Source organism: Budorcas taxicolor, chromosome 24 (assembly GCF_023091745.1).
Source record: "Budorcas taxicolor isolate Tak-1 chromosome 24, Takin1.1, whole genome shotgun sequence".
NCBI classification, from domain to species: domain Eukaryota; kingdom Metazoa; phylum Chordata; class Mammalia; order Artiodactyla; family Bovidae; genus Budorcas; species Budorcas taxicolor.
In genome coordinates, this window is record NC_068933.1 from 21,248,961 (window position 1) to 21,270,556 (window position 21,596).

Sequence of the window (21,596 nt, forward strand, 5' to 3'; positions counted from 1 at the left end):
CTCCCTATCCGTACCTCCTACTTACGCCTTGGTAACCGTAAGTTTGTTCTTTAAGTCTGTGAGTCTGTTTCTCTTTTATAAATGCATTCATTTGTATCATTTCTTTTTAGATTCTGCGTATAAGGGATATCATATGATGTTTCTTTCTCTCTGTCTGACTTCACTCAGTAAGACAATCTCTAGGTCCATCTATATCGATGCAAATGACCTGATTTATTCTTTTTAATGGATGAATAATATTCCATTGTATATATATGCCTCATCTTCCTTGTCTGTTCCTCTGTCAATGGATATTTAGATTGAGAAGCCAGTTTTAGCAGTCTCTCTTTGCTCCGCTTTGGAGCCTGTAGACACAGATTCATTCCCAGCTCCACTTGTGAGCTGTATGAATCTGGTAAAGTTATTTATTAAAAACTTCATTAAATGTGATGCCCACAAACAGCAAAACTGGATTCGTAATTATACCTACCCTGTATTCATTGTAAGAATATAATGAGATAGTTATGTGGGTAGAGTAATCAATGCTTGGCATTGAGCTATCTATCTATATCTCAATTATTGTTTCGTTATAATTTACATGACATTCATGAGAGTGGGCAAGCACAAGGGAAACATTATTGAGATGTTAAAAAAAAAAAAAGAGTGTATTCACCTGTGAAGGATGGCAGTTTCACCCTGGATAGAAGCTGATGAGCAGGCTGCAGGGGACAATATTGCCAGCTGGCCATGTAAAAATCTAGCGTCGAATGAGACTTAAGTGTTGGTCTTTTCATGGCTGTATGGTAGAACTAAATGTAAGTGCTTGAGTTTAATAATATCAAAAGCTCTCCAAAGGTTCTTAACTGCCTAAAGGCAGCTTTTAATTTTAAACACTGAGAAAAGTCAATCAGCCTACACCTAAAAATATGCATTGGAATGTGCTTTGCATGCATTAAAACCTAATTTCACATCTCACCAAGTTTAACTACTTTTTTGCTCAACTAGTCTCAGATACTGGCTATTTTATTTATTTATAATAGAGCACATAGCTTGTTTAAATGTACACAGGCCTGCATTAAATGGCTATTCTGCCTATTTGTATGCATGCTTTCAGCAACGATATTTCCTTGAGATATTTTAAAATCTAAAGGCTTTCCTCAGAAACTTAAGAAAAATTATATACCGTAAATAAGTTCTTTGTCAACCCACTGGGGAAAACAAAATCTAATAGAATAGAAAAACAAAATTTTATTAAAATGCATTCATATTGCAAAATAAATGGTCTATATTTTACATAGAATTTATTGCATGTATGTTTACCAAAGTAAAATTAAAATGACACTTTTATTTGTTCTGGTATGCAGAGCACTTCAATATGCAGAGCCTTTGTTTTGTAAGCCTTATTGCTATTGTCTTGCTCTGCTTGAAAACTTTATACAGGAGAATTTCAATTTCTAATTTGTATAAGAAGGCAAGCTAGTCTATTTGTGTATGCTGATATTTCAAAACTGCTAAGTGGAAAAATAAATCCCTGCACACTTGGGGGAAAAAAAGAGAGAAAGAATTGCTGGTGATACTTTCTCCATGCTTTTCAGTGTGGAATTCAGGGCAAGATAGAACAAGGAGCTTGTTTATAGCCCTGCCTAGGTTGGTGTACGGAGAAGGCAATGGCACCCCACTCCATACTCTTGCCTGGAAAATCCCATGGACAGAGGAGCCTAGTAGGCTGCAGTCCTTGGGGTCACTAAGAGTCTGACAAGACTGATTTACTTCACTTTCACTTTTCACTTTCATGCATTGGAGAAGGAAATGGCAACCCACTCCAGGGTTCTTGCCTGGAGAATCCCAGGAACGGGGGAGCCTGGTGGGCTGCCGTCCATGGGGTCACACAGATTCGGACACAACTGAAGTAATTTATCAGCAGCAGCAACAGCAGGTTGGTGTAATTTGTCATGACTCAGAGTCCAGTCTTCCGGTTCAAGCTGACACTAACACTGAAAGTTCCAAGAAGTTAGTTCAGTGAGCTCAATTCTTATCCTACTTTGTGGGGTTAATATGAGCTGTTATGATAGTCACTTTTTTGATCCTATCAATTTTGTAACATAAGCTTATAAGCAGGACATGAAGGCCAAAAGGTAAAAAGAGATTCTATCAGTCTTCCCAAAAGATTGTCTTCAGTGTGATGGTAGAATTCTTTGCCCTTTGATCTTCCCTCCTGGCCAAATATCTTCCAACAACGTTCTTATAGCCTTGTATAAAAGGAAATAGTTCAAGAAAAGAAAAATTCTGTTCTCTTCCAGTTCTAACATTCTCTTGGTAACTCTATTTCTACTATAGCTGCAATTGTTACAAGCATATTTTATCTTTTACTTCTTTAAAATACTTGACATTTAGAAGATACAATTCCAGGAATCTAAAGTAACAAGATATTTTCTTAAACAGTGAGTTGATAGCAGTAGTGATACCCATGCAGTCTTTTTTACAGTGTTCTGGGAATTCTATAGAGCGATACAGAACTTGTACATGGTCTTTGATATGGTCAGCTTCCTTTAGAACAATTTTGGAATAAAATTGTACATGAGAACTTTCTTTTTCTTGAAACTGGACATGACTTTTCCTTCAATCTTATCCCCAGGAAATGAATTACTGGCTCTGGGCAGATGTTACTAGTAATGGATATCAGAGGAGATGTTCTGGGCACTGCTGGGCAGCCTCAGCTCCGTTTTTTTCCTGAACTACAAGGGTGCATTTAAAATGCACTGCTGAGGAAGGAAGGCTGACCAGAGGCAAGCATGTGCTTTCAGTATTCAAACATAATGAATGGAAAAGGGCATTCTTGAGAACACAAATGGATTAAGGTTTTCCTGCCTTCAGTTCAGTTCAGTCACTCAGTCATGTCCAGCTCTTTGCGACCTCATGGACTGCAACATGCAAGGCTTCCCTGTCCATCACCAAATCCCAGAACTTGCTCAAACTCATGTCCATTGAGTCGGCGATGCCATCCAACCATCTCATCCTCTGTCGTCCACTTCTCCTCCTGCCTTCAATCTTTCCCAGCATCAGGGTCTTTTCCAATGAGTCAGTTCTTTGCATCAGGTGGCTAGGGTATTGGAGTTTCAGCTTCTGTATCAGTCCTTCCAATGAATATTCATTTCCTGCCTTATCATCATCTTACTTTGTGCATACACCTGCAACATATTTATTTATTTATTTGGAAAAATGTGTTATATCAGTTTCCCATCTATAAAAGTGTATGAGTTCAGTTCAGTTCAGTCACTCAGTCATGTCCGACTCTTTGCGACCCCATGAATTGCAGCACGCCAGGCCTCCCTGTCCATCACCAACTCCTGGAGTTCACTCAAACTCATGTCCATCGAGTCAGTGATGCCATCCAGCCATCTCATCCTCTGTTGTCCCCTTCTCCTCCTGCCCTCAATCCCTCCCAGCATCAGAGACTTTTCCAATGAGTCAGCTCTTCACATGAGGTGGTCAAAGTACTGGAGTTTCAGCTTTAGCATCATTCCTTCCAAAGAACACCCAGGACTGATCTCCTTTAGAATGGACAAGTTGGATCTCCTTGCAGTCCAAGGGACTCTCAAGAGTCTTCTCCAACACCACAGTTCAAAAGCATCAATTCTTCGGCACTCAGCCTTCTTCACAGTCCAACTCTCACATCCATACATGACCACTGGCAAAACCATAGTCTTAACTGGATGGACCTTTGTTGGCAAAGTAATGTCTCTGCTTTTCAATATGCTATCTAGGTTGGTTATAACCTTTCTTCCAAGGAGTAAGCGTCTTTTAATTTCATGGCTGCAATCACCATCTTCAGTGATTTTGGAGGCCCCCCAAATAAAGTCTGACACTGTTTCCACTGTTTCCCCATCTATTTCCCATGAAGTGATGGGACCAGATGCTGTGATCTTCGTTTTCTGAATGTTGAGCTTTAAGCCAACTTTTTTACTCTCCTCTTTCACTTTCATCAAGAGGCTCTATAGTTGTTCTTCACTTTCTGCCATAAGGGTGGTGTCATCTGCATATCTGAGATTATTGATATTTCTCCCGGCAATCTTGATTCCAGCTTGTGCTTCTTCCAGTCCAGCGTTTCTCATGATGTACTCTACATAGAAGTTATATAAGCAGGGTGACAATATACAGCCTTGACGTACTCCTTTTCCTATTTGGAACCAGTCTGTTGTTCCATGTCCAGTTCTAACTGTTGCTTCCTGACCTGCATACAGATTTCTCAAGAGGCAGGTTAGGTGGTCTGGTATTCCTATCTCTTTCAGAATTTTCCACAGTTTATTGTGATCCACACAGTCAAAGGCTTTGGCATAGTCAATAAAGCAGAAATAGATGTTTTTCTGGAACTCTCTTGCTTTTTCCATGATCCAGCAGATGTTGGCAATTTGATCTCTGGTTCCTCTGCCTTTTCTAAAACCAGCTTGAACATCTGGAAGTTCACGGTTCATGTATTGCTGAAGCTTGGCTTGGAGAATTTTGAGCATTACTTTACTAGCATGTGAGATGAGTGCAATTGTGTGGTAGTTACAGTCCTTTTAATGGGTGACTGTTTATTTCTATTCCAGAGCTCAGCAGGACTGATCAGTTTGAAGGGATCAGACTGCTTTAATGAATGGTTTGGTTCAGCTTGTCTTGGTGATGAAGCTTTGTAATTTGGACAAAGCAAAGTTACATTTACTCCTGTGTTGAAAAAGACCCGTGGCAGCCTTCAGGATAGTCTCACATCCAGTTGACTCTTTTCATCCTGAACAATCATTAAGTGGCTAAATACAATCATAAACATGTATAGACATCACTAGATAGATGGATGGGGTATTTAGCTAGAAATCTGACTAAACTTCCCCTGAAGCAAGTAAAACAGTTCAGCAAAATTTCAATTGTTTGTGTTATATTCAGATAATGGATTTTTACTGAAACTTTAAATAAGTTTCTTCTTGTGGATACCAAAGGAGATGACTTTCAGGAAAAGTACTGTATAGGCAGTCTACTTAGAACTACTTTTATAAAGTAGAAAGCTGTATTCAAATGCAAAATACCCACCTATTAATCTTTTAAAGAGCAGGGATTATCTTAATTGTAATTCTGATGTGTCTAGTTTAATGCCACAGGATGCTCCAGTCTACTTCAGTCAATTAGAGACTTACAAACTAATTTCTTACAGTGTTTTACATATTCAGTAATCTACATTGTCATTATTTAAAGATGAAAAGAGGGAGTTGTTTCAAGATTAAATGTTAAAAGATGCAAACTAACATGCTCATTTAATTAAGGAAGCATGCAGATGAGTGTGTGGGAAGAATATCAACCTTACCGTTGTGTTTTACGGATTGTATCACCACAAGTTTTCATCATAGTCTCATTATCTGAAACTTCTCATTTCTTTCTAATTGAAAGAACACCTGCTCTTCATTTCTTATTGAGTTTGCTGTTTTCATTTGCTCTTAGGAACATCTCTAAAGACCAGTTGCCAAATTACATCCTTAAACTTGCTTCTTCAGCAGTTTGATGGGCAATTACCTTGGAAAGGAGACGTTAAGTCAAAGTGATCAAAATCCATGTCTGAGGCTTCTTATATGTGACCTCTATAAAGTCTATGCTTCTTTTTGGAAGATAAATTATAATATATGCTCCTCCACGATTCAGGAAACTGGCCTGAGATTACATAAGGAAGCATACACTTCTAGCATGGCAAAATTATCTGACAAGACCAAAGAAACAATTCGAAACTGTACTGAAGTTTTAGATTTCAAGTATAATTTTGATTAGCCAGTATACTGGATATTATATAATTGATTATATTCACAGGCACATCAAAGTTGGACAAGTCAAAATTACAACAATCAAATGAACCTCAATGAGAATTAATTTTTAAAACATAAAAGAAGCAGTGTTGAGATTTTAGATTTTCCTAGAGTCAGATAGATATATAAATAGTAAATATCTTTGCTAAAATGTGTGCTTTTAGACTATTATTTTTGTATTCCTTGATACAAACAAAAATATATAAAATTTTCTTTGATATATTTTTCTTTGATATTTTACAGTTCCAAAAAAGCAAATAATTTTACATTATGGATCATTCATATTATAATAGCTGCTTTTCAGCATTGCTTTTGGTGTGCCTTTTTTTTTTTTGACCTAGCTTTTTTTATATATAAAAACAATCTTCGTTTAAGATGGCTGAGCCTCAGTTAACAATTTCTATATTAGAATCAAAATTATGGAAGGAAACAGTGCCAGACTTTATTTTTTGGGGCTCCAAAATCACTGCAGATGGTGATTGCAGCCACGAAATTAAAAGACGCTTACTCCTTGGAAGAAAAGTTATGACCAACCTAGATAGTATGTTGAAAAGCAGAGACATTACTTTGCCAACTAAGGTCCGTCTAGTCAAGGCTATGGTTTTTCCAGTGGTCATGTATGGATGTGAGAGTTGGATTGTGAAGAAGGCTGAGCACGGAAGAATTGATGCTTTTGAACTGTGGTGTTGGAGAAGACTCTTGAGAGTCCCTTGGACTGCAAGGAGATCCAACCAGTCCATTCTGAAGGAGATCAACCCTGGAATTTCTTTGGAAGGAGTGATGCTAAAGCTGAAACTCCAGTACTTTGGCCACCTCATGCGAAGAGTCGACTCATTGGAAAAGACTTTGATGCTGGGAGGGATTGGGGGCAGGAGAAGAAGGGGACAACCAAGGATGAGATGGCTGGATGGCATCACTGACTCGATGGACGCGAGTCTGAGTGAACTCTGGGAGATGGTGATGGACAGGGAGGCCTGGCGTGCTGCGATTCATGGGGTCGCAAAGAGTAGGACATGACTGAGCAAGTGAACTGAACTGAACTGAACTGAAAGAATATTAAAAAAAAACTTACATTACTCAATTAAACCAGGGCACATTTTAAAACAAAATAGTAGTACTTAAGCCAATTAAAACCTGTATTCTTAAAGGTCACAGAGTACAGCTGAATAACAACAAAAATATATAATCTCATGATGTTAATAACCCTTCATAGCCACAATGCTTAAAATTGCTCATTTTCTTTTTTCTTTTCCAGAGAAATTTTGTTGGGTAGGGCAGAAAACATTCTCTTTTTTTCTGAAGAATATTTGAGTAATGACAAATTTTGAGTTTACCACTTTTTCAAGACATAAAGCATCTTGTAGAGCAAGAAGTCCTTGGGTTTCATGTCAAGCATCATCTTGTTCTTTTGCTACAGGAATCCTCTGAAAATTATTTATCAAATGTACAGAGATTTTTGTATATCAATGAAATTTATGAATCTATGTAGGAAAAGCACATTTAGGATTTGGAACTTGTTTCATGTATAGACTGATATTGCTTAGTAAGTGGAAAGATACTGGAGAGAATTTTAACTAATATTTTACATGATTATTATTAATACTAATAAGTTTATGTTAGAGTTTTTTCATGAATATAATGCTTTTTTCTTTGACTCTTGAAATGTAGTAACATTGACTTTTTTCTGCAATAAATGTATGTATATCTTTATATGATTTCCCAAAAGAAAAAAAGTGTATATTTCACTTAGTGTATATTTTACTTCTGTATGATGTAACATTAAAAAAAAAAAAAACCCTGGAAGACATTTCAAGATCGTTAGGGGTAGAGTCACTCTCCTTGCAATTATGTAGTTAAGATTTTATTTCCCTTAAACTAATTTCCTTTAAACTTTATATGGGCTTATCTCCAATTAAAGGTAATTATTTTTAAATGCATTTAGTGTAACTGATGCTTACTTGATTGAAAATATTTTCAGACTTCTTTATGTGACTCCTCAGTATTGGATAGAAAGACGCTAAATTCTTTTGTGCATTTTGGTTGTAAATCTTACTGAATTCAGTTTACTAGAATTATGATTTTTATTATGTTGAGCACAAACATGTAGAAGCAAACTTCTAATCTAGGGTTCTAAGTTTTTTCACTCCAATAACTCTGTGGTCAGCTATAATCTGTTGCTCCAAAGAGAGAAGCTATGTTTTAGACAATGGAATTAAAGTCATTTTAGCAAATTATAGTATACCCCCCATTCCAATCATAGCAAATCCTTAGTCCCCCGGGGAAATCTAAAGTCACTTTTAACATATTAGTAGATTTACCATGTGAGAATGGTACATTTCTCATCACCTTTGAGAAATTTATAACTGTATTGTCTAAGATCAACAGTTGTGTTCTCTTTGTAGGTCCTTGGATTCTTAGGAAAATCTGTGTATTTAAATGAATTAAAAAATGATGTATTTTTTGAGCTTCAGTCAAGGCTCTCAATTAACCCACACGATGTAATGAAATGGTAAGAAGCTAGGCAGTCACATTTAAGAAGAGACCATCAGTGAAATTTCTCCCTAAAGTTAATAAAAACAACAATAAAGTAACTGAATGATGCTAAATTATTCTGTAAAGACTCTTTGAAAGAGATAGGATAAGAATTCTGAGCTTAATTACTAGAATCTTTTTTATACTGGCTTAATTACAAAATAACAATGATTAGATAGAATTAATCCATTAAGATGTAGCTTCAAAAGAGTTTTCCTTAGGTATAGTTTTGTATAACATACTTCTCTTTTTGAAATAAGCTAGCTACTGTTGATGTCAGGATAGAGAAGCTTAATCATTATAAGAACAACTCCAATTTAGAGCAGTGGCTCTTAAGAGACTTAAGCAACCCCTTGAGAACAGGAAACTTGGAACCATTCTTGAATATATTATTGTCTGCATGTGTGCTATTGCGTCCAACTCTTTGCCACCCATGGACTGTAGCTCACCAGGCTCCTCTGTCTATGGAATTTTCCAGGCAAGAGTACTGGAGTGAGGTGCCATTTCCTTCTCCACGGGATCTTTCCAACCCTGGGATCACACCTGTGTTTTCTGCATTGACAAGAAGATTCTTTACCACTGAACCACCTGGGAAGCCCATATTATTATTTTGCTGCCAGCAAAGTCATTTTTTAAATGACTTTATGACATCTTAATGACCCAGATAACCACAATGGGGTGATCACTCACCTACAGCCAGACATCCTGGAGTGCAAAGTAAAGTGGGCCTTAGGAAGCATCACTATGAACAAAGCTAGTGGAGCTAATGGAATTCCAGCCGAGCTATTTCAAATCCTAAAAGATGATGCTATCAAAGTGCTGCACTCAACATGCCAGCAAATTTGGAAAACTCAGCAGTGGCCACAGGACTGGAAAAAGTCAGTTTTCATTCTGATCCCAAAGAAAGGCAATGCCAAAGAATGTTCAAACTCCCTCATAATTGCACTCACATGCTAGCAAAGTAATGTTCAAAATTCTCCAAGCCAGGCTTCAATAGTACATGAATTGAGAACTTCCAGATGTTAAGCTGGATTTAGAAAAGGCAGAGGAACCAGGGATCAAATTACCAACATCTGTTGGATCATCAAAAAAAGCAAGAAAGTTCCAGAGAAACATCTACTTCTGCTTTATTGACTATACCAAAGTCTTTGACTATGTGGAACACAACAAACTATGGAAATTTTTTCAAGAGATGGGAATACCAGACTACTGTACCTACCTCCTGAGAAATCTGTATGCAGGTCAAAAAGCAGGGTTAGAACTGGAAATGGAACAACGGACTGATTCCAAATTGGGAAGAGAGTATGTCAGGCTGTATATCGTCACCCTGTTTATATAACTTATATGCAGACTACATCATGCAAAATGCTGGGCTGGATGAAGCACAAGCTGGAATCAAGATTGCCAGGAGAAATATCAATAACCTCAGACACGCAGATGACACCACCCTTATGGCAGAAAGTGAAGAGGAACTAAAGAGCCTCTTGATGAAAGTGAAAGAGGAGAGTGAAAAAGCGGGCTTAAAACCGAACAGTCAAAACACTAAGATCATGGCATCTGGTCCCATCACTTCATGGCAAATAGATGAGGAAACAATTAAAACAGTGAGAGACTTTATTTTCTTAGGCTCCAAATCACCGCAGATGGTGACTGCAGCCATGACATTAAAAGACACTTGTTCCTTGGAAGAAAAGTTACGACCAACCTAGACAGCATATCAAAAAGTGGAGACATTACTTTGGTGACAAAGGTCCATCTGGTCAAAGCTATGGTTTTTCCAGTGGTCATGTATGGATGTGAGAATTAAAGAAAGCTGAGCAACGAAGAATTGATGCTTTTGAACTGTGTTGTTAGAGAAGACTCTTGCGAGTCCCTTGGACTACAAGGAGATCCAACCAATCAATCCTAAAGGAAATCAGCCCTGAATATTCAATGGAAGGACTGATGATGAAGCTGAAGCTCCAATACTTTGGGCGCCTGATGTGAAGAACTGACTCATTTGAAAAGACCCTGATGCTGGGAAAGATTGAAGACAGGAGGAAAAGGGGATGACAGAGGATGAGATGGTTGGATGGCATCACCTACTTGATGGACATGAGCTTGAGGAGGCTCCAGGAGTTGGTGATGGACAGGGAAGCCTGTTGTGCTGAAGTCCATGGGGTTGCAAAGAGTTGGACATGACTGAGTGACTGAACTGAAAGTCATTTCTTAGGATCCAATAAAACCCTAAAAGAAAAATTTTAGACCTCTTTTGAATCTCTTCTATGCATGGAAGTATGGCCATTTTGAGCAACCTGACCAATATGCACACTCAAAACCCTTTGATAACATTTCCATTTGTTTGTTTTCCTAATCAGTCTGCCTTTTTCTCAAGGTTCAGGTTAAAGCTTGAATACTCACATCACTAGAAACCTCCCTGAAGCAGAATCTACTCAAAGATAGTTCTATTAAAAGACAACAGTACTAGTTATGTACAGAAATGTAATCTGAATGCTTAAGTATTCCATTATCCTAAATAATCATTCTGTGTTATAATTGCTTGTTTTAGTCTTAGAGTGGTGGTAGCAGTTTCAAAGACTAGATTGGGTGTTTGGGGTTAACATGTACACATTGCTATATTTAAAATAACCAACAAGAACCAATTATCAATAAATAAAACTATGGAAGATAACAAAGTCAAAGTCCCCAGTGGCTTATGTGTCCCTAGCATGCTTTAATACATGTGTTTCAATTACTAAAAATTTTAAGTGGAATGTGTTATGATAGAGAAGAAATGCAAACATTTAGGTTTTCTAAGTTTTAAAATATAATCCATTAAATACAATTATTATTATTATTATTATTATGTTACCAAGATAGCTGGTCTTGAGGAAATACCCCTACCTAAGTAGGCTTATATACATTGTGGGTAGCTAGAGAGACATGTGAAATTGAGGGTTGGTTTATTTAGTTTGTGGGGGCTTCCCAGGTGGTGGTAGTGGTAAAGAACCTGCCTGCCAATGTGGGATATGTAAGAGATGCAAGTTTGATCCCTGGGTCAGGAAGATCCCTTGGAGAAGGGCATGGCAACCCACTCCAGTATTCTTGCCTGGAAAATCACATGGACAAAGGAAGCCATGAGGATACAGTCTATAGAGTCACAATGAGTCAGACATGACTGAAGTGACTTAGCACTCATACACATTAGTTTCTAAATAGCACAAGCTTAATGGTTTAAATCGGTGTAAATGTACTGTCTTACATTTCTGAAGTCAAGGATCTTAACAAGATTAAGATGAAGTCACCTGGGCTGGATTCTTCCAGAGGCTGTAGGAGAACGTCTATTTCCTTGCCTTTTCCAGTTTAGTTAAGTCACTTACGTATTTTGGCTTGTGACTTTTTCCTCATAGCCAATCCCATTTTCTCCCCCTGCTTCTGTTCTTACACTGCCTTGTTCCTCTTCTGCCATCAAATCTCCTCTTTCTTCCTCTTTTGATTAGATTTAGGCCCATCCAGATAGCAGTAATTTCCCCATGTCAAGATTCTTTAGTCATGTGTGCAAAATCCCTTTTGTCATATAAAGTAACATTCAGAGGGTCCATGGACTTAGCCCAGGTTAGCTTTGGAGGTCATTATTCAGCCTACCGCAGATGGTTTCACTTTCTGCCTTTTTGGAAGAGAGAATTTGAACATGTGTTTTGCGCTGATGAGAAGGAACCCATAGAGGAACAAGGCTGAATATCTGAGAAAAGTTAGGAAGTTGCCACTAGATTTGGTTGTCCTTCAGTAGGCAGAAAAGGAGGAGACTGAGGGAACAAGTAGAGAGAGGGGCTAGGGCACTGTTTTCTAGGGAGGGAGAAAAGATGGGTAGATGTACAGGTCAGTGTGTAATAGGTGTGGGTGATGGCAGGAAATAGAGGGGATTCCTACCTGAGAGCTTCTTTTTTTGCTGTTATAATGGTGGTGAAACTGTGTAACTCAGATTGGGACTTGAACCCATGGTCTTCCACTGAGAGCACCCCTGGCTTTAGGGCTTAATGAAACTCGGGTTCTTTTTTTTTTTTTTTAATATAATTTTATTTATTTATTTTAGTCTGTGCTGGATCTTCGTTGCTGCAGAGGCTTTTTCTGTAGTTATGGAGAGTGGAGGCTGTTCTCTAGTTGTGGTGCTGGGACTTCTCCTTACTGTGGCTTCTCTTGTTGGGGAGCATGGACTCTAGGCACACAGGCTTCATTAGTTGCAGCTCCTGGGCTCTAGAGTTCAAGTGCAGATTGGACTTGAGTAGTTTCCCCGCGGCATGTGGGATCTTCCTGGACCAGGGGTCAGATCTGTGTCTTCTGCACTGGCAAGCAGATTCTTTACCACTGAGCCACCAGGGAAGCTCAAAGCTCAGGTTCTTGATGTCTCATCACAGAAAGAGTTCAGTGAGAGACAGAGTGACGGGTACCAAGTGGGTTTATTTACAGAGAAACATACTCCATAGAGAGATCACGGGCCATCTCAGAAGGCGAGAGCTGCCCCAGGGTACGGGGTTGTCAGTTTTTGTAGGGGTGGGTAATTTTGCATGGGAGGAGTATTCCAGGTTTTATGGGGAAGAAGTGGGGATTTCCAGAAATTGGGCCACTTTCTACTGTTTGACCATTGTGGTCAACCTTGGGTGTGTCCGGGCTCCTGTCGTGGCATGAGTGTGTCATTTAGCTTGCTGGTGTATAAACAATGAGCATATGCTGAGACTCAAGGTCTAGTGAAGTCCACTCATCTGCCATCTTGGATCTATTTGATGCTAATTAGTTTATGTTGTGTCCTCGAGCTATGTCTTTCTTTTAAAGGTTGTGCCTTTCCCCTTTTCCTCCTGTTTCACAACCAGGTATTTTTCTGGGGATGGAGGGTTGGGTGTGAGATCAGGAGTTTGATTGGAGGATGCAGAGGATGAGAACTAACTGTAAGGATAATGACAAAAAGAATAAACTTAGGAAACACAGAGGCATATTTTTTAGGAGAGAAGGACTGATTTCTACTGAAGATTGTGAATTATTGCTATATTGCTTCAGTTGTGTCTAACTTTTTGCAACCCTATGGATCATGACCCACCAGGCTCCTCTGTCCATTGGATTCTCCAGGCAAAATACTGGAATGGATTGCCATGCCCTCCACCAGGGGATCTTCCCTACCCAGGGATCAAACCTGCATTTCTTACATCTCCTGCATTGGCAGGCAGGTTCTTTGCCACTAGTGCCGCCTGGAAAGCCCATGGGTTCTGCAGTTTTTTATAAAAACAGAAACTATGATATTGTAGAAGACTTGGACAGTTAGAGTGATCATAGATTCCTAGGCAGAGAGAGTGGAAGAGGAGGGAATAAGGGAGTTGAGAGTCCCTTGGACTTCAAGGAGATCAAACCAGTCAATACTAAAGGAAATCAACCATGAATATTCACTGGGAGGATTGATGCTGAAGCTGAAGCTCTAATACTTTGGCCACCTGATGTGAAGAGCTGACTATTGGAAAAGACCCTGATGCTAGGAAAGATTGAAGGCGGGAGGAGAAGGGGACGACAGAGGGTGAGATGGTTGGATGGCATCACCAACTTGATGGACATGAGCTGAGCAAGATTTGGGTGTTGGTGATGGACAGGGAAGCCTGGCATGCTGCAGTCCATGGGGTTGCAAAGAGTGACATGACTGAGCTACTGAACAGAACTGAAGGAAGTTGAAGCTTTTGAAATGATAGTAGATTCTACACCGGTTGGGGAAAAATTAAAGAAAAGGTTAGTGGGAGTAAATGGAAATAGAAAAATGGGAGATTGTTGGCAGAGAGTCGGAAGCTTAAGTTTAGATTTTAAGAGCTAGAGAAATTTCAGCTGAGTATGGGTGTGGGAGTGCATATCTGGAGGGCATTGGTGATAAGTATTCTAGAAATGAGGGATACAAGGAGAGGGAGAGTACTGGGTTGTTCATTCTTTGCATAACTATGTTGCATTATTTTGTATACTTAGCTGGATGAACAAGGAAAATTGAACCCTTGTCTATGGGGTCGCAAAGAGTCAGACACGACTGGGCAACTGAGCAACAGCAAAAGCTGCTGAAGTGCTTTGACTTCCATACATAATACACTTAAATGAGAATTCTCTTCTAAGTGACTTCTGCAACAATTCGAAAGGGGTATAAAAAAATGAAGACCTCTGGAATTGGAGGGACCCGTATTCAGTCTTCACTTTTTATTTTCACAATCTTGTCTTTCATTTGTTTTTTTGTGCAGATGCAGGGACAAAATAGTTGAAAGTCAGCACAAAAGTTAAAGAAATTTGGTGATTTTGGCTTGTGTTAAAACACCTATTTCAAGCATCAAAAATTAAAAAATAGAAAGGAGGAACAGCAACTGATTGATGCCCAGTACTTTTTGTACTAAGGCTAGGCATATTGTTGGAGAAGACACTGGTACCCCACTCCAGTACTCTTGCCTGGAAAATCCTGTGGATGGAGGAGCCTGGTAGGCTGCAGTCCATGGAGTCGCTAAGAGTCAGACACAACTGAGCGACTTCACTTTCACTTTTCACTTTCATGCATTGGAGAAGGGAATGGCAACCCACTCCAGTATTCTTGCCTGGAGAATCCCAGGGATGGGGAGCCTGATGGGCTGCCGTCTTTGGGGTTGAACAGAGTTGAACATGACTGAAGCGACTTAGCAGCAGCAGTAGGCATATTGTGTAACTTAAATCCTAGTTCTACAGGTGAGGAAACTTGAAATCTCCCAAGGCCACATGTGTGCGTGCATGCTAAGTCTCTTCTGTCATGTCTGACTCTTTGCAACCCCATGGACTGTAGCCTGCCAGCCTCCTTTGTCCATGGGATTTTCCAAACAAGAATACTGGAGGGGTTTCCATTTCCTTCTCCAGGGAATCTTCCCAGTCTAGAGACTGAACCCATGTTCAATGCCTGCATTGCAGGCAGACCCTTTACCACTGAGCCACCATTGAAGCCTGTACTACATATATGTATGTATGTGGAAGTATTATATGTTATATACATTTGCAATGGGTCAGTTGCAGCATTAGAGAGAAACTAACATTTTTCCAGTGGTCATGTATGGATGTGAGAGTTGGACTGTGAAGAAAGCTGAGCGCGGAAGAATTGATGCTTTTGAACTATGGTGTTGGAGAAGACTCTTGAGAGTCCCTTGGACTGCAGGGAGATCCAACCAGTCCATTCTAAGGGAGATCAGCCCTGGGATTTCTTTGGAACGAATGATGCTAAAGCTGAAACTCCAGTACTTTGGCTACCTCATGTGAAGAGTTGACTCATTGGAAAAGACTCTGATGCTGGGAGGGATTGGGGGCAGGAGGAGAAGGGGATGACAGAGGATGAGATGGCTGGATGGCATCATTGACTCGGACGTGAACTCCGGGAGTTGGTAATGGAGAGGGAGGCCTGGCGTGCTGCAATTCATGGGGTCTCAAAGAGTCGGACGTGACTGAGTGACTGAACTGAACTGAACTGAACTTGCTCAAGGCATCCCATAATAATTTATGTTGCTCTTTAATCCTTCAGTTGACTCATTGGAAATATAAGATATTAATAATTCCTACCTTATAGAATTCCTGAGAGCTTTCAGTGAGGTAACTGTCACTAAAAATGCTTCTTCTTATTGATACACAATGGAATAAGTTAACTTTTGTAGGCTACAGTGTTCACAGAATCACTGTATTCTATATTATAGTTTGGGAAAAACAGTTTATGAAAAATACAGTCTGAATTTCTGATGACTGATTTATAAACTCATTTCTGGAAAACACTATTTATGAGATGGGAATTGTTAGTAATTAAATATAAAACAAACTTCAGAATAGATTACAAGCAAATTATTTGGATGGGTTAGTTAGAAATTATGTCTTAAATTATACCTGCCACTGGTAATAATTGATTCTTTGCTATAATGTGCCATACCTTATGCTGGAGATAATCAGTGGCATCACTGGCCTGGCTTTGGTGAGTCCCTCCCCATCTCTTTTCCTGCATGAGGATCAGTTTCTTTGTCATTCTTACACATTCTTCTAGGGAAATCATTTTGGCTTTGAAAGGAATTATTTTTCATAATACCCGTCTTTCAATGTGGCTTTACTGTTTTATGACTTGTCTTTAAACAACAGAGATAAACAATATCTTATAGACATATGAACCTATTGAATAAAGATTAAGAAATTTAAAATTTCCTAAGAATTTGGAGAAATTTGAAAGCTCTTTGGGAAACCAAAAGAAATGCAGGGCTTGCATCAGGCCTTATGTTTAAAAAGTATAGAATTTGGAGAAACTTACATTAAAATTGTCAATACCAAATATAAGCTTTCTCTTAGAACAAGTGTGTTTCCTATGTCAAACTCCCTTTTAAACCTGTCCATTTTTGTTTCTTTGTGTTAGGATCTCCTTCACCTTCTACCTTCCCTCTTTGTATAAAAATGCTATGTGATTTCTATTTTATGCCTCTCCTCTAAACCTTATTGTTCTTTCTAGCTAACGTTTCTTCTTTTCACTTCCAGACTCTCTGGTCAGATGGAGAAAGCCCTTCATTCTCAAACTCCTTGTAATTAATTGCTTCTGTCATCTGTTTTCTTAGGCTTCCTAACGTCCTGATGTAAAGTACAATGACTTTTTCTTGGCCTAAATCTCCTTGTCCTGTAGGTACTGCTGAGCTCTCTGCTCCCTGGACCCCTCTGCCCTCTTTCATCCCCGATTTCTACCATCGAACTCTCCTCTTTTGCTGTCTCAGGTCATTCTTCTCCTTTCCTCTCCACACTCATGTCTCTTAAACGTGGGTACTTGGCTCAAAGTCTAACCTAATTTTTCTTGGTGCACTCTTCTTAGCTTACTCACTTTGTTCTCAGGGCTTTATCCCGGAAAATGATTTCAACTAAATGTCTAGTCTTCTCTCAAAGGTCCACTTTTCCAATCGCTGGCCTAGCATTTCTGCTTGATTAGCCTGCCATCAGCTCAAACGCAGTGTGTCTGGAATGAAACAGCTTTCCTCTTTATAAAACTCCTTAGCCTCTTGACTTTATCTTTTCTTTCAGTGACTTCAGAATCTCACTTTAGAAAGTTTTGAAACCTAATAGCCTTCCTTTCACTCTGTCTGCCTTCTTAAGCTCCATATCCCTTCAGTCTTAGGGTTTCTGTAAATTATTTCTTGACAGTATCGCTTGCATTTAATCTGTCTTTTCACTGCACACTTTTCTACTCTGAATCTTTATCGGGTAATATTTGTCTTAACTGCAGCAACCTTGCAGGTCATATCCTCCTATCTCATCTTTCACTCCAGTTCTTATCCCTTCTGCACTCTTAACGGCAAATTCTTTCTTCAATACCACTTTGATTATGCCATTTTAAACAAAATCTTACATGACTCCTCTATTGGAAGAAAAATCTCTTTAGTCACTCGTTAAAGACTCTTCCCAATGTAAAAGCAGTTTATCTTCCTGTTCTTATCTTTCTTCACAAAGGACCCTTTGCTCGAGCTAATTGGATCAGTCACCACATTCACGAAATGCTGATGCTCTTACTGGCGTGTTTCCCAGAAGGCCCTTTGTACTGCTCACAACCAACTCAGCCCGTAATATGGAGCTCAGCACCAGCCTCTTCTGCAGAGCCTTCCTGGATCACCTGACACGGCACCATGTTTATGCATGCATAAACTTTGGTGCTGTGCTGTGCTAAGTTGCTTCAGTTGTGTCCGACTCTGTGCGACCCCATAGACGGCAGCCCACCAGGCTCCCCCGTCCCTGGGATTCTCCAGGCAAGAACACTGGAGTGGGTTGCTTGCCATTTCCTTCTCCAATGCATGAAAGTGAAAAGTGAAAGTGAAGTCACTCAGTCGTGTCCAACTCTCAGCGACCCCATGGACTGCAGCCCACCAGGCCCCTCCGTCCCTGGGATTCTCCAAGCAAGAGTACTGGAGTGGGTTGCCATTAAACTTTGGTAGCATGTGTTAAATAATCATTCATTTTGCAGAGAGTTGTGTGCTGGCATGACAACCTAGTCTTCTGTTATCTTGAACTACTTTTAGAAATATATTTTCAAGAGCTAAATCTATTTTAAATTGTACTGTAGATGTGTTTATTTCTCTTCACTAAAATAGAATAGAATAAAAGAATAAAAGACCATAATGACAAGGGCCATGTTCATTCATTTAGATTTTTCTATTTTCTGTGAAAGTTTTGAGCGATGTGGAGCTGAATCAAACATGATCCTGCCTGTGAACAGTGCCACTTTTGGGGGAACAGACTGGTAGATAAATGGGTAATTGCTGAAGGTTGTTTTAAATGTTATACTAGAAGTTATGTGTGGGATATAGTTTGGAGGAAGGGGAGACATGGCCATCAGCAGGAGTGTTTAGAAAAGGTAACGCTAATAGAGGAGTCTGAAGACTTTCTTGAGGGTAGTCATCAAAATAGGTCCCCCTTTTCTACCATATTTTATTCTTTATAAAGTGCTCTGAGCATCTCTAGAGAAAGGGAAACCTCAGCTGGGTGAGGAAATTTATCACAGGAAAGCTAACTCTTGAGATGTAGATTTTTAATAGAATAGAATATATGAAAATTCAAGTCATTTTTAAGAATAAAGCAAGCTGTCTAATTTGACTGAAGCATAGTGTTTTATTGGTGGTGATAAAAATTAAAATAAATAATGTAACTATGTATCATTTGGATGTATTTTTTCCAGTTCCTCCTAAAAATGCCTTTTATTCATGCATTTCCTTCTATAAACAACTGTTAAGATAAAACCCTTATTTATATTATTTGCATTTTATGTTGGAGAAAACATTATTTGACTTTAGCTTTCTAGAATTTATACACTGCAAACTCTACACCTGGTGGCTTCAATTTCATGTAATTTTTATGAAACAATATCAAGGTGGCCATTTTTCTCTTAGGTATAGAAAGGTATCTTTAAACTAGAGAAAGTTTTCTTCGACAGTACTTGATATTTGAGAAGCTGTAGAGATGTAGGAAAATATGAAGCAATACTTTTTAAAGGGAATTAAATAGCTACTAGAATTGGTCATGGTTTGGAAAGCTAATAATTCTGGCCACACAAATTTTTATTTTCTCATATGTGATAAATGTAAATATAAAGCAACAAGAAAATGAGAAATATTTTTTATTGTGAGTCACCTAAATATAGTCCAAAGAGAATTTTATTAAATAAGGAAAACTAGTTTTGTAGCAAAAACTGTATGACCCACAATTAGGGCAAGTGACTCGATTTGAATTCTGTTTGTATAGTATGTAAATGAGATACAAAATTAGCTATTCTACTTCTTTTAAAATTATTGTCATTTTTTGATAAGAAACAAAAAGGAAATTATTAATCCTTAGATGGAAAAGGAAATGATCGATACTGAAGCACTGGCTTTATTATATATGATATTTTAGTTAAACCATGCATATACTTGTTTTAATCAAAGCATAGTTGAGATACAACATTATATTAGTTTCAGGTTTATAGCAAAAATTTTGGCTATATGCCCCATGCTGTACATTATATCCTTGTATCTTCTTTATTTTATACCTAATAGTTTGTACCTCTTGATTCTCTTCCCATGTCTTATTTACAACCTCTCTCTGTCTCTCACTACTGGTAACCACTAGTTCTCTGTATCTGTGAGTCTTTTCCTGTTTTGTTAAATTCATTGATTAATTTTTTTAGATTTCACATCCAAGTGAAGCACACATAGGATTTGTCTTTCTCTGTCTGACTTAACTTACCAAGCATAATACCCTCCAGGTCCATTCATGGTGTGGCAAATGGCAAAGTTTAATTTTATTTTATGGCTGAGTAGTATTCTATTTTACGTATATACCACATCTTTCTTATCTACTTGTCTGTTGATGGACTTTTAGGATGCTTCTATAATTTGGTTATTATAAACAATGCTGCTATGAATACTTGGGTGCATTTATCTTTTTCAAATTAGTGTTTTAATTTTCTTCGGACATGTACCCAGGAGTGAAATTCCTGGATCATATGGTAGTCCTAGTTTTAATTTTTTGAGGAATCTCCGTACTGTTTTCTGTAGTAGTTGTACCTGTTTACATTCCCACCGATGTGTTATGTTTTAATTTCCTGATCATAGGCTTTACAAGGTCTTGGCAATTTATTTATTATCCATTTTGTTTGCATTTTGTTTTTATCACTGGCTCACATATCACATATAACTATATGATACATATGACTTTCACATGTCTCTTTTTTTAAAAAAGTAAAAATCAAAATAAATTCAGGTTTTAAGTAGCCTGTGGTATTTGCATGAAGATTCAATATGCTTCTTGCTGCGTAGTTAAATCCACAAAATGAAGATCATGTTTTACATGAATTCTGTGTATTCCATTTGAGCTGAATCTGATAAAAATGCACATAAGAAACTGGTTCTGTCATGGGATTTAAACACTCAAGCTTGACACTGGTCTAACTGAGAAGCCAAATACCAGTCCCATCCCTATAGATTTTTTTTATTCCTAGTGACAATAGAGATAAAAGATAAGTTTAGGAATCTTCAGAATATGCATTTATATTCAAATATTGATTTACATATTTTTAATAAGCAAACTTCCCCCACCCCCAAGAGTGGAATGGAAGGGGCACCGAGGGGGAGTGTCACAGAAGCAGTGGGCCTTTGGGGTCAAACCGATGAGTTTGTGCCTCAGTCTATGTTTTTGCTAGCTCTCTGGCCCTGCCCACATTCCTTGCAATTTTTCTCATTTCTAAGTGATGTTGGAACTTCCCTGGTGCTCCAGTGATTGAGACGTCACCTTCTAATTCAGGAAGTGAAGGTTCGATTCCTGGTGGAGGTGCCAAGATCTCACATGCCTTGTGGCCAAAAGACCAAAACAAAAAACAGAAGCAATGTTGTAACAAATTTAATAAACACTTTAAAAACAGTCCACATACAAAAAAAAAAAAATTGATGTTGATTGTTCCTATAATTTAGGAATAGACATAAAATATCTGTCTATAGAAAATAAGATATATTCCTGTCAGAGATGCTATTACTTAGGCAAATATTCACTGTGGCAACATATTACCATTGGAACCCTCCTTTACTTTGAGATTTTGATCCAGGATCTTGGGCTGTGAAATTGTTATCCAGTTTATTATGAGACATTCTAACATGAGAATGTTGTTTTTCTGACCCTTAAATGGATCCATTAGCAATGATTGGTTTTGCCTGTGGAACAAGAGGCTGTGTCTCTAATTATTTTAATCATACATAAAGAATGAAAACAGAAGTGCAT